Source organism: Sinocyclocheilus anshuiensis, unplaced genomic scaffold (genome assembly GCF_001515605.1).
Source record: "Sinocyclocheilus anshuiensis isolate Anshui unplaced genomic scaffold, SAMN03320099.WGS_v1.1 scaffold1132, whole genome shotgun sequence".
In the NCBI taxonomy this organism is placed as follows: domain Eukaryota; kingdom Metazoa; phylum Chordata; class Actinopteri; order Cypriniformes; family Cyprinidae; genus Sinocyclocheilus; species Sinocyclocheilus anshuiensis.
The window spans coordinates 236,389-250,680 of record NW_015552678.1 but is presented as its reverse complement, the minus strand read 5'-3'; the positions used below and the strand labels follow the sequence as shown (position 1 = coordinate 250,680).

Below are 14,292 nucleotides of genomic sequence, written 5' to 3'. Positions count from 1 at the left end.
ATCCCGAGTATAGCCCACGGAGGGCTCCTGATCCCCAGTTCAGCCCAAGAAGGGCTCCTGCTCCCGAGTATAGCCCAGGAAGGGCTCCTGTCCCCGAGTATAACCCAGGAAGGGCTCCAGATTCCCCGTATAGCCCAGGGAGGGCTCCTGATTCCCCGTTAAGCCCACGGAGGGCTCCTGATCCCGAGTTAAGCCCAGGAAGGGCTCCTGATCCCGAGTATAGCCCACGGAGGGCTCCTGATCCCCAGTTCAGCCCAAGAAGGGCTCCTGCTCCCGAGTATAGCCCAGGAAGGGCTCCTGTCCCCGAGTATAACCCAGGAAGGGCTCCAGATTCCCCGTATAGCCCAGGGAGGGCTCCTGATTCCCCGGCCCCGAGTACAGCCCCGTAAATTTCCCCAAGTATTTTTTTGCGGGGGGGGGTAGTAAGGCTCCAGCCGTAGAGGCCGAGGCGGGGGCTAGGGCTGCGGCCTCGGAGGCTGCTTTGCCATGGCCTCCTAAACTACCTGCTCCGCCCTGGCCTCCCAAGTCCCCTCCTCCGCCCTGGCCTCCCGAGTCCCCTGCTCCTCCTTTGGCCTCCCGATGCTCCTGATCCGCCATGGCCTCCCGAGTCCCCTCCTCTGCCCTGGCCTCCCGATGCTCCTGATTCGCCATGGCCTCCCGAGTCCCCTGCTCCGCCATGGCCTCCCGGGTATCCTGATCCGCCATGGCCTCCCGAGTCCCCTGCTCCGCCATGGCCTCCCGAGAATCCTGATCCGCCATGGCCTCCCGAGTCCCCTGATCCGCTATGGCACCCCGAAGGGGTACTGCTCTGGAGGCCCACTGTCCCGTGTCTGTTCTGAGGGACCTCCAGAGCACCCCCCCCCGCTGGATGTTATATGGCGTGAGGACACGCCTTCCGGAGGGGGGCATTATGTCAGACTCTGTCCCGTGTTTTGTGTGTGTTTTTCTCTGTGACCCAGTTTCTGTCTCCCACGTATTCAGTTAATTTCATCCCAGGTGCTTCCCATGTGTAATTTCCAATGATCCCAGGTGTGTCTCATTAGTCCCTCGTCATCCTGTTTAAAAGTCTGAGTCCTTTTAGTTGTCCGGTATTGTTTTTGTCTACTCCTCGTGCTACGTGTGATTCCCCGAGATACAAATAAACTCTTTGGTTTGTACTCCTGGTCTCCTGGTTTCCTCGTTCCGTGCTCCTCACAGTAGCAAACCCGTGACAACAGGAGCATTTGCCACAATATCTTGAATTTTAGGGCATAACTGCATGTATGGAGTTGTTGCCCTGCATCATATTTGTCAACAGTCAACTATAATAAATGTAAGATGTAAATGTAACTAATGTAACAACATTAGTAGAAACAGAGTTCAAAACTGACATTATAACTAAAATATAAAAACATGAATTGGAATCGAACCATATTTAATCACAAATATGAATCTAATTGAATCAAGAGTTTGTGAATCTGAACATAATCAGCAAATCTGAATTCATACCCAGCCCTATCACACTTACCCCTCAATCATACCCCTCAAACCGATTTTGTCCTATGCATATTTCATTTTTATTTGATTGTTTATTGTATTTATTAAAATACTGGCACATACAGTACATCTATCTATATGAACGTTATCTCCAGTCCCTTTTATTCAGGTTTGAGGCCACGTAGTGGCCCAGTGCACTGTCCCCAATGTCCTGGGCCATAATCTATCCAAGGGAAGTAATAGTTTATTGCGTCCCACTAAAGTCCCAGGGCGGAGAAGAAACACGACAGAGTTCCTGTAAATGGGGAAGACGGATGCAACAGGCTTCCCCAGCCTATTGATCTGGTCCTTAGCAACCGCTGCTGCCCCTTTTGACATTAGAGCCACGAAATCAGTGCTCAGATAATCTGTCTGCCAAGGCAAAGCGCTAGAGTCTGGACTTCGTGACACGCTAGGTCAAACGAAGTGATGAATCAATGGGAGGGTCTGGAGGGCTGCCAGTCGAGAGAAATGACAGTGTACAAGGTCAAGGAATTTGCAGCCGTTTCTCATAAAAAGCAATGAGGACGAATTACGAAGGTATAATGCATAGTGGTAACTTCATGCTGAATATAAACTTGTCAAATCCCAAAGCCCAAGGCACCGATGGCAGATGTCAGCACCAGGGTTACTCATATGTCTCTCTGAAAATCCCTCTGAGCCTTTCTCAGGCATACTGTCTCATCATGACAGTGACAAATGTGCCTGATTAAAGAGTGGCAGGCGTACATTTGCTTGCTCTGTCAAGAGCGAGTGCAGAGACCGCCTCAATGCCCATGAACACACACTCACGCACTCGAGTGCTTGACTGATCCCCACTGGAGCAACACAAAAAAAAAAAGCCCACCGACACACACACACACACACACACACACACACATTTGCACATACATTGCCTGCAACACAGGCACTCTTGAGTATGTTGCTTGCCAAAACAAATCAGACAAGTGGTTTGTTACAAACAAACTACTGTGGAACTTTGAAATGCAAGACTTTTTCTTCTCTCTTTCCTTAAAGAAATGGTTCACCCAAAAATGTACATTTTCTGAAAACGTACTCACTCTGAGGCCATCCAAGATGTAGATGAGTTTGTTCCTTCAGCTGAACAGATTTGGAGAAACTTTATTACATGCATTATATGACCTGATCACCAATGGATCCTCTGCAGTGAATGGGTGCCGTCAGAATGGCGATTTGAAGATAAACGTCTTAATGATGGATTTGCTTCTTACAAACACGTAGATTTTCACTTCACAAAACGATAGACTGGAGTCGTGTGGATTACTTGAGAACTGTAGTGATGTATTTATCAGCTGTTTAGACTCTCTTTCTGACGGCACCCATTCACTGCAGAGGATCCGTTGGTGAGCAAGTGACATAATGCTAAAATTCTCCAAATCGGTTTTAATGTACTTTGCACATTTTCAGCAAATTTTCATTTTGGATATTTCTTTAGGTTAGTTCTTTTATTCTATAAAATCACTTAAGTGCAGTTTTCTTGCTGTTTTTGACATTTTTATTGTAACTAAGACATTTCAACTTAATTATGCCATTTCTCTGCAAGAATTTAAAAATTGATGCAGTGCATGAGTCATTAATATTTTTGTTACATTTTATTGGAAAACTGTACATTTTTAAATGTGTATCTGATCAAATTTACTTTTGTTGCCATTTATAAATATGCTTGCATATACTAGGGCTGGGCGATAACTCGATAACGATAATTATCGCGCGATAACAACAGGTCGATAAATTTTCGATATAATGTTTATGAGGCAAAGGCGGAACGAAAGAGCGCAACTCATTTGAAACGCGTCACTCGGAGTGTTTATCCGTTCAGATCAAAGTTCAAGCAGTGGTGCAGCGCGAGCTTCACTAGAGCAGATGCGTTCACTCGCTAATGAGTCTCGATCAAACGGTGCTCTGAGATCCAGTGTGAAGCGCTTGCATTCAGTGAAGATTGCCATCATTTACCATAGATTTACTGTAGTAACACTAACTGCACCATGGTATTGTGTCAGAAATGTGGGTATGTTTGTCGAATTTATATTATTAATGTAGACATGTTTTAAATGTATTGATGGAGGAGTAATGGAATATAATTACAGTATTTTTTTGTGTGATTAAGCTATAGAGTTTATGCATTTATACTAAATTTATTTAGACTAGCTACTGTTTTTCATACAAATATAAAAACCATATTACATTTTTACCATGCACTGAGGTGCTATATTTGTGGTTTTAACTGTGATTATCATGATCTAAATGTATGCTACTAGTGTTGTTAAAAGACCCGGTACTTCGGTACCAAGTCGGTACTAAAAAAATGAAAACGTTATGGTACCAGGTTTTTAAAATACCGGTGGTACCGAGTACCCGGTCAACCTGGTTCTTGATGCGCTATCCGAAAGGTGCGCAGATGCGCTCTCTTCATAAAAGCACTCAGACATGGCAACCTCAAAATGAGGAAAAACACCAAATTAACAAAACACTTTAAAGACAGACAACCGGATCAAATGAAAGAGTTCAAGCAGGTAAGTTTCATTTCATCCCATACATTGATTTATTTGTGGCTGCCCACCACAATATCAAAACTCACAGCCGATTAAATATGTACACAGTTTGGATTAAATGAAAGTATAGTCAAATTTTTTAATTAGCATGTTTTTGTGTTTTGCTTTGGTACCGAAATTGGTACAGAGAACCATGGATTATCACTGGTATTGGTAAAAGACCAATACTGAAATTTTGGTACCGTGAAAACACTATATGCTACTATGGAAGACCAGTGGTTAATTAAAAAAAACTAAACTCAAACATTCAGAATAATTAAATTTCACCATATATAAATGAGATTGCTACAATACTTACAGATATTACTGATTTTGATAATGAACATAAATCTACATCTGCATCCTAACTTAAGCTACTATTAAATGTGTATTTCTAAGAGACAAAAAAATGTTATATTATTATTAATATTATCAGGCAACACAAACCTGTTTCTTGATTTGAAACAATATTACTCATTAGAACGTGCAGAACTAAGAAATTATTTTTTCTATTAAGATATTTATTTTGTTAAGGAAAAATGACTGGAAAAGTGTAAAGAATTCAAAAACTTGAAGTGTTTGCCGTGTTCTGACCATAAAGAGTAGTTTAAAACTAAATTAACTGTCTGGTTTTTACAACTTTCACACTGGAGCAAAAATCTGCCTTTAAATTTGAAAGAAAAATTGTTTTTTTTTTTACATTTATCGTGATAATTATTGATATCGACTGATATGAAAAAAACATTATCGTGATACTTTTTTGGCCATATCGCCCAGCCCTATACACTATTGTTTAAAAGTTTAGGGTCAGTAAGATTTTTAAATGTCTTTAATGCCGTCAAAAATTTATATAATACAAAATAGACTTTTTACACTGTATTTTACACTGTAATTTATTCCTGTGATGGTAAAGCTGAATTTTCAGCAGTCATTACTCCATTCTTCAATGTTACATGATTCTTCAGAAATCATCATTCTTGATTTGTTGCTCAAGAAACATTTCTTATTATTATCATCAATGTTCAAAACAGTTTTGCAAAAAACAGCAACAGCAAAAAAGAACAGCATTTGAAATATTTTGTAATAATATAAATGTTATTACTGTCACTTTTGATCAACAATGTAAATTTAATGCAAAGTAATAATAAAAAATACTATGTGTAAACTTTTGAACGATAGTGTAGATGACCTCAAAACATGGACTAAAAGTCACAAAACTCAAATTTTAATTTCATGGAGTCAACATCAACGTTTCAAAATATGCAAATGAGGTTTAAATCCCTCTCTCCTTACACAATAGGAGAAAGAAACAGACAAACAAAAACAAACAGTGGTGAATGGAAGGAGACACTGGCGGTCATGGTTTCAAATGCGATCATAATGAGATCTTCCACAACAGAGGTCTGTTTCTCCTCTCTCTCTCTCTAAAGTCACAAATGATGGTTTGTGTAGAGTCACAGTCTTCATTACTCTTTTTTAATTTTGTATCTTTGTCTTGTCCTCCCACATAACTGTCACTAAACCATAAAAAACTGCATCAGTGTTGGAGAGTAAATTGCAAAAAGTAGAAAGACTACAGTACAAACTACATTTTTAATAGCATGAAACTAGTTTTTCTACATCGCTAGTTGGATACATCGCTATATTTTTTTAATAATATACAGTGGATTGACAGAAGTAACAATATTAAGAAATATTTACAGCCCTATTTAAAAAAAAAAAGCAGTGTTGCAAGCAACTTTTTATTATCTTGTAGTGTAGCTAAATAAGTTGAATGGGTAGTTTGACTGTACTTTAACTACTGTAAATTATGAGCAGCTTGTCAAGTCATCTTCCCCAACACTTCTGCACCTACTTATGCTTTTCTTTTAAATTCCAAGTTTCTTTTCTTAACCCTCATGGCCCTTCAATGAATATTTCAACACCTTTCTCCACATGACGTTTATTTTACATATCTGATACCTCACATCTTCCCAACTCTCATGACCTCATCAAATGCACCGCTGGAGTCTCCCAGAAGAACGGTGTTTAACCAATCCATCAACCACAGCTGATATAATACTGCTATTGTAAGAAGGCAGTAAATGTCATTGAGGCGAAGTGTAAAGATTATCCAGGCTCCCATCTGAGAGGTTTATCTAAATCTCGATATCTTTGTGCTGTTCTTAAAAAGACTTGTGAGAAAGTGAAAGATTATCAGCTCTTTGCAGGGGCTGTCCTCATTCGGCATTTTGATGTTATCCTGGCACAATTTTTAAACTCCCAAAGCCAAAAAAAAAAAAAAAAATAGAGCTATTAAATTATGTGTGTATACCTGTACACCTTTATGTAACCAACCTAGATTTCCAGAAACAATCATAGCAAAAGAGCAAAAAACTTGAAGGTGCTGGGCTTCATTCCGTATTCTTTTTGATAAAGTGTCTATCGGAGCTCACAGAGGAGTAATGCAATAAAAAAAATAAACTTCTGAGAGAAAGCTTTTATCTATAGAAGGGTAAGACTCTATCAATGCACAAGCTTCTTTGAACGCACCTGTGGAGGGACATCACTTCCTGGGAAAAACAATAACAGTGAATACGGTTTCATCTACAGAAAACAATGCTTAAGATGTTCCCGTGACTTTTTGGCTTCATTCACTAACACAGACTTGCAGGTGTTTGTATGAAGGTTAAAATGGCTTTCGGAGTAATTTAATTGTGTTTATTAAATCATACCTGTTATGGCTGAATTGTAGCTCCCCAAGGAGTTGGTTCTTGAACCATTGATCAAAGTCCACATTGTCAAACAATTCATAAGCAGCTAAACGCACAGCATTGTAAACGGCAAAGAAACAAATGATTTAGAAAAAAAAAAAATACCATTTATTAAGTTTGAAAGTAACACAGCTCTAAGTGAATGAAAACATCCTGCAAAGTTTTAAATCTGAAAGTGCACCGTGTATAAAGTTATTGTCTCTCAAAAGAAAGAGTCGACTCTGAATCATTGAAACGAGTCGTTTTTAAAACGAATCCCAAGCCGCTTCATGTTGACATCAACATGAAACATTTGCATATTGCCCGTCCACTTGTTGGTCTTTTCCTGTTGGTATGAATGAAAATGCTAATTCATTCTTTGCCACTAGGTGCCGCTTTTGGAGCGGTAAAATAGCGGTTTCCCCGGTAATGCTGTACACAAAGCAGCACTGCGCTCACAAACCTGCTTTATTCAGGCGTTACAGGCATGATGACATTAAAATGAGACCAATCGGACCAATCACGGCAGATTAGCGTCACGCAAAGGAGGGATTTGGAAAAATGAATCGTTAAACGAATCGTTTGGGAGTCGTTGAGCAAATAAGGTAAAAATAAATGCATATTATAAGATAATAAAAGTGTTTTTTTGACCTTGCATGCATGTCAACCTGTTGTTGGGGACTCCCCAAAACCAAAATATGAACCTTTCATTACTCATAATAGGGGGACTTTAATTGAAAGACTGAATGTCAAAATGGGGGGAAAAAAATAATGCATGGAAATATAATGCATTTAACGCACCTAGAGCTGTACGTCATCTTAAATTTAAATAAACAAATAAATAATATTAAAATGTAAATAATCTTACATTTTACAATATACAGTAAATATATATCACACACATACACACTGCCATTAAAAAATTTGGGATCAGTAAGATTTTTTATGTTTTTTAATGCAGTCTCTTATGGCTGTATTTATTTGATCAAAAATAAAAAAAAATAATAGTAGAACAGAAATATACATTATACAGAAATAGTAGTGTATATTCTAACACAGAATTTCTATTTTGAATAAACACTGTTCTTTTTAACTTTTTATTTATCAAAGAATACTGAAAAAAGTATCACAGGTTCCAAAAAATATTAAGCAGCACGACTGTTTCCAACACTGATTACAAATCAGCATATTAGAATGATTTCTGAAGGATCATGATGAGACACTGAAGACTGGAGTAACGATGCTGAAAATTCAGCTTTGCTTCACAGGAATAAATTATATTTTAAAGTATATTAAAACAGTAAACTGTTATTTTAAATTGCAATCATTTTTCACAAAATTACATTTTTTTTCAGTATTTTTTAACAAATAGATACAGCCTTGATGAGCATCTTCTTAAAAAAATCTTACTGATCTCAAACTTTTGAACAGCAGTGTACATAGACACACATATACTGTATATACACACACATATACTGTATATACACACACATATACATGATTACATGTGTAATATTTAAGCTATTTTTACATTACTAATAGTGCACTTTTAAATATCTTCCATATTTCTTAATTTTATAAGATAAATTAAGAAAAGTAATGCATGATGGTACCTGCATCCTTCATGAGCATCTGCACTGGGTCCTCCACATTACTGGGGCCTGAGAGAGAAAGCAGACTCTGTGATTTTGAGAGATCACAGAGTCTGCTTTGATCTCTCAACCTGCTTACAACCTGCACACAATGTGCTTTAGGCCTGTAGGGAACATCTAGCACTTTCACACATCTTTAATAATTGTGACTTAACCACTTTGCAAACAAGCACTTTGCAAACAGTAGTAAATGCGGCAGAGCGTGTAATAAAATAACACAAGCAACTAAAACTTTTGTCCCATTTCCCTTAACCAATCACAATTAGCCATCCCAAAGCGACAATGAGGAGGCGACTCTCCTTATTGTCCAAGCATAATTAGAACACAGGAAATGCTCAAGAGAAAAAGACAATGACACTACTAGGAAATTAACTGAGGGGTCGTTATTAGAATCATCATCTAAAAGTGAAATTGAAGTGGCGTGTGGCCATGTATGGTGTCCCATACTCAGAATTTGTGCTCTGCATTTAACCCATCCAAGTGCACACACACAGTAGTGAACACACACACCCGGAGCAATGTGTGCTTTTATAATGATGTTGACTCCACACTGTAAAGACACATGATTTGCAAAAAACAGCCACTTGCAGGGCTGCTGTCCCCATTTTAATAAAACATGGACTTTTCGAATTCCATGCCAAAACACTAAAAGATCCTTATGAATGTCCATAAGAATATTTGTTTAGCACATCATTCTAATTTAATCATCATAGTAAATTTTAATCAACTAATTTACACTGAAAGTTCATTTGAGTCGTTCACTAATTAATTAGCGAGCCAGATCAAAAGCAATGAGAGCGTAACGCTTGTCAGACGGTCCTTTTATTTGGCTGAAAGTGCGAGCTTAATTGCTACACGCAGCTGTAAGTGCTTTAGCTTAGCGGGGTGTGCTTTATAAAGGTGACATTTGCCCTGAAAGGCTACAATCAAAAAGTCCACATCTAAAGAAGAACCCCAGATGACTTAAGTCAGTTTTTCCTCACAAAAAAGGTAGAGAAAATCCCTCATTTGGAAATCAAAAGAGCTTTGAAGAACTGATGGCATGGCATGTGTCATTTGGTGTCAACCCAGCCTCTCTAAGCTAATGTCAGCTGGAAGCTAGAAATGACAGTACTTCCATGCTGAAACACTTCAAAAAGGGGTTCTCTAAAAACCATATGGCATCCAAGCACATTTTCAGCACTGCCCTTTTGTTGGCTTTTCAAAATATTTGACGTAAGAAGCTAACATGTTAATTACTACAGATAAAAAGGGACCCGCAGTATGAACTTTCAGTTTTTAAAACAAAGAATAGCCTACTTTTTTCACCGTTTTCTTAACTACACCTGCTCCAGATGTGACATTTCTTTCATTATCACAACATAATGACAGTTCATTTAACCAGTGAGTTTCATTTGATCAGCGAGTCTTTAATCAGCACATTAAAAGCTTTGACTTGTCTAATTCACTCACTGTGGCCTTGAATGCCAGGAGTCATTGCTCACTTTTTCTTTTTCATAAAGCGTAATGAATCCATCCCTGCTGGAAAAAAACTTTTTTTTTTTAGAGAAAAAGCCGCTCTACAATCTTTAAAACAGAACAGCCTAACCAGCTTGGCAAGACTGGGAAGCCAAACAATAACCCTGTTTAAGCTGTTTATCCGGCAGGGATTTTGTTAGGAGTGAAAATCAATAACCATTAATATATTTATCTATTAAATAAATAAAATTTTAAACACCACGGTTAAAGATTCTCAAACAATAAATAAATAGTGTCACCACAAACTAGCCTTATATTTTATTATACATTTATGTCAAATAATTCTTAAAGTACTAAAATAACTGATTTATTTAATTTGATTCATTTTTTATCCCTAGATAGAGTCTAAATAATATTTATTTAAAAAATCTGATAAAACCAACCTTGAAGATTCTGCACCATCTCTAGAAGCACTGGTGCCAAAGTTTGACTGTAGTTGTGGAAAATGTCCAAGAAAAGCACTTCTGTGCATGGCTGTAAATATATCGAGTAAAACAAAGAGAACAGGATGTGACAAGGAAGCATTCGACACAGGAACACCATTTAAACACAAACATTTACCTACCAACACAAACACATGAAAAGAAAACCATCGGGTTTTCCGTGGTATCCCTCGCTCTAGCCAACACAATCAATAGTTTGCATTGAAGGAAGGGTCAGGGTGCGAGACCTGACTCTGTGGCCTTCAGCATCTATTATTACATGCTGGGACACTGACCTCACAGGGGAATATCACACCTTTGCAAAGTGTGGCAAGCTCAACAATCATGTTCTATGCCTTCAGGAAATCTGACATGACTGACTATGGATGATCGCAAGAGAAAGGACTTCAACGATTTAGCTTCTATCAAACAGGGTTGCACGATTAATCAAAACTACAACTGCGTTATGGCTTAGTGTGATTATTAAATCGGAAAGCTTGCAATTTAATTAATTCAATATATGCACTGAATGATTCAGAGTGAGGCACAGCACAGCAGCTGATGAACGAGTGTTTCCTGTGTCTCGGAACGGCTCAGATCACAGTAAATGCTGCTCTACAACAACTCATCTCTACATCTGCTCTGAGTTTGGGTTGCTTAGAATAGCACTGGGAATGCAACAAGCACGAACCATCTTTCCAATCTTGTAATGAGAAACAACGAGAGAATCACCAAAAGAGAACCTTTGGGACCCCCATGCATTTTTCCACCAGAATAAAAGCCTGACAGCATAAAACTTGAAAATTAAAACATTTAAAAGCCACAAATAGTAGTATTATCATTTTAGAATGTAATACCAAATAATAAATATATTATTATTATTATGATTATTAATATTATTACATTTTACTTATAGGCACCTTTCAGGGCACTTAAGGACATTATTATTATTATTACTATTGTTGTTGTTTGTTTGTTTATTTATTATGTGAAATATTACAATACCACTATTTACTATTCAGAGTAATTTTATTTGTATTTTTCTATTTTGTTTAATATTGTATTTATTGTTATTATTAATAATAATATTAATGACAATTATTACTATTGTTATTATTTTTATAATTATTATTATTACATTTTACTTATAGGCACCTTTCAGGGCACTCAAGGACATTTATTATTGTTATTATTATTATTGTTTATTTATACTGTGAAATATTACAATAGCACCATTTACTATTCAGTTTACTTTTTAGTATTTATCTATTTTGTTTTATATTTTATTTATTAATAATAATTAGTAGTAGCAGTAGTATTATTGTTGTTGTTATTTTTATTATTATTATTATATAGTCATGCTGATATATAATCACAATTTTATTTATTTATTTGGGTGAGTGCCAATTGTGCAGTCCTACAAACAAGAACAGCAAACCAAATCGCAACCTTTAGCAGAAAAATCATGCTACTACCAAGTGACAAATATAGAAAATGTATGCCAAAATATTGTGATTTGATTGGACACTAACTCACAGAGCTTGTGACATGAACGACAACGGTTTTCTTTCTTTCTGAAAAAAAATAAGCCTTTGCTATCTTTCCTACGGCCCAATTATATGGTTAATTGCAATTTATTTTTTGCATTTACCACAGTTTTTTCCTGCTATCCACAACACAATTAGAACAGACATGAATCACATTTTAGGTTTGCGACTAACGATTTGAGATCCCCTGCTTTCGACTGATGTGCAACATTCACACTGCTTACAAATATTTGCACTCAGAGGACAAGGAAGTCTATTTAAACCCAAAACATAATTAAGACATTCCCTTTCGAAATTACCTGAAGGTTAAATGACTCCACAGTGGCGTCTTTCACCGAGTAAATGACAAATGGGATGTAAAACGCTACTCTCGCTTGAGGTTATAAGTTTAGTCAGCCAATGCCATTTTAAAGCCAGGACATAAAAGCCACATTAAGTAGGCAGCCAGATGTAATGCAAATCAAGTCGCATGAGGGCAGTAACAAATGACCCTGTAGAGTCACGGTCCCCACTATGTAAATTCCAAAGAAATGAGACAGACCCCTGATTCCTTTTAACTCAGTCGCTTTGCATTTACTGACACATCTGCTGACCTTGGAATACATCTCTCTGTAAGGTAGATTACCAAAAGACGAGCAAATGGAAATGTTCCATATGCAAAAAAAAAACAAAACAGCTTTGAACATTATAATAATTATAAAATCAGTCAAACTGGAAGAGAGGTCACTTACCCGCAAACTATAGTTCCAGGAGTCACCGCCTGTCTCTTCCACAGCTGAAGAAAGAAACAACGTACGTTAAACACAACTTGTCACAACATATATCATGCACTTTAAAGTGATAGTTCACCCAAAAATAAAAATTCAGCCAGTTATTCATCTTCATGTCATTACAAACCGTAATTGAAGAACTCTTCTTTGAAGAATGTCCTGTCCACTCTGTTTAATATAATGGGACTGATGGAGGACTGAGGCTGTCAAGCTTCAAAAAGCAAAATCATCGTACTCGTGCAGAATATTCCAGTACTTTGTCATCATTCACTGATAATTTTTCACTCCAGTAGGCTGTTAACCATTGCGACTGAATCATTGAGTCAGTGAGCTGAATTTCTCCCATTTTTATGATTTTGTGCTTCGCTGTTGTTTTGGAGTTTGATTGACAGTAACAGTCCTCATCCAGGGATGTAGGATGAGGGAAGGATAGGAAGACAGTAGGAAGGATATGCCATGTATTAAAAAAAACTGAGCAAAGAAATGAGGGTCAGTAAATAGCTATTCTTTTAACCTTCACAACTTCTAACATTCAAGCAAGCCTTTCTCAGAAACCATATCCTGGTTGTAGCAGCCCACAGATGTGGCAGGATTCTCTCTACCCATGATCCAATCATGATCAGGTCATTAAAAGTGATAATGTCACCTCCTCTATCATCTCTAGCCAACTTATATTCCTAAGGGTTGGCCAGAACAATTCCGTCTGCCGCTGAGTCACTGAATTAATCGCAATTATGCTGCCTTGACAGCAGGACCCCTGGACGAATCACCAACTGGCATTCCCAGCGCCAGAAACAAATCACTGGACCATGGCAATATAGATTAGAAAATGACACCAGCAAAGTACACCAAGAGATTTTAAATTACGGCCAACTGTACTTTGCGAAGCGCATTCCCTTGAGAGGAATTACATGTCTTAAATTACTGCGGCAGGTATGGTTCAGCATCTCTGGGCATAACACAATGCAGGGCACGGCTTGACTGACAGGAAAGGGCAGCTTCTTGACTTCAAGTTCACGGGTAGTACATCTGTTGGCATAGCTACTTTCACCTCACTAATTCATGCATTCAGGTTATGCTGTCCTCTTCCTTTTTGACAGGTTGAGACATATATGATCATCATTAATGAACACCTGAAACAGTACGGTTCACCTAAACCTAGAAAAGAACATCCTGTGGGATTTTAGAATGGCAATTTTCAATATTTGAGTATAATTTAAGGTCTGTGGTAGATAATGTTTTCAGCAAAAAATTATAAAGTTATAAGAACATACTTATGTGTGTGTGTGTGTGTGTGTGTGCGCACGCAATCATATTTTATATAAATTACTTTCGTAATTTTTACCGCCATTAATGCTTATTAAATTTCACATTATAATTGGTTCCTTCTATTGAACCTAATAATTATACAACCACCAATTTATTAATTGTCTTTTTAAATGTTAATTACCAAATAGTTTTTTATTAAATATTTGAATTGCAGCCCTAATAAGTAAAACACATGTAAAATATAATATTTCACATAAATAAGTATATAATATTAATATTATACTGTTTTACATTTGATATTTATATTATTATTTA

The 14,292-nt window shown here is 37.4% G+C and overlaps 1 pseudogene; it reads right to left on the bottom strand.

The window, feature by feature from the left end:
- LOC107667511 (importin-11-like) overlaps positions 1-14,292 on the bottom strand; it is a 149,330-nt pseudogene that overhangs the window by 92,165 nt on the left and 42,873 nt on the right.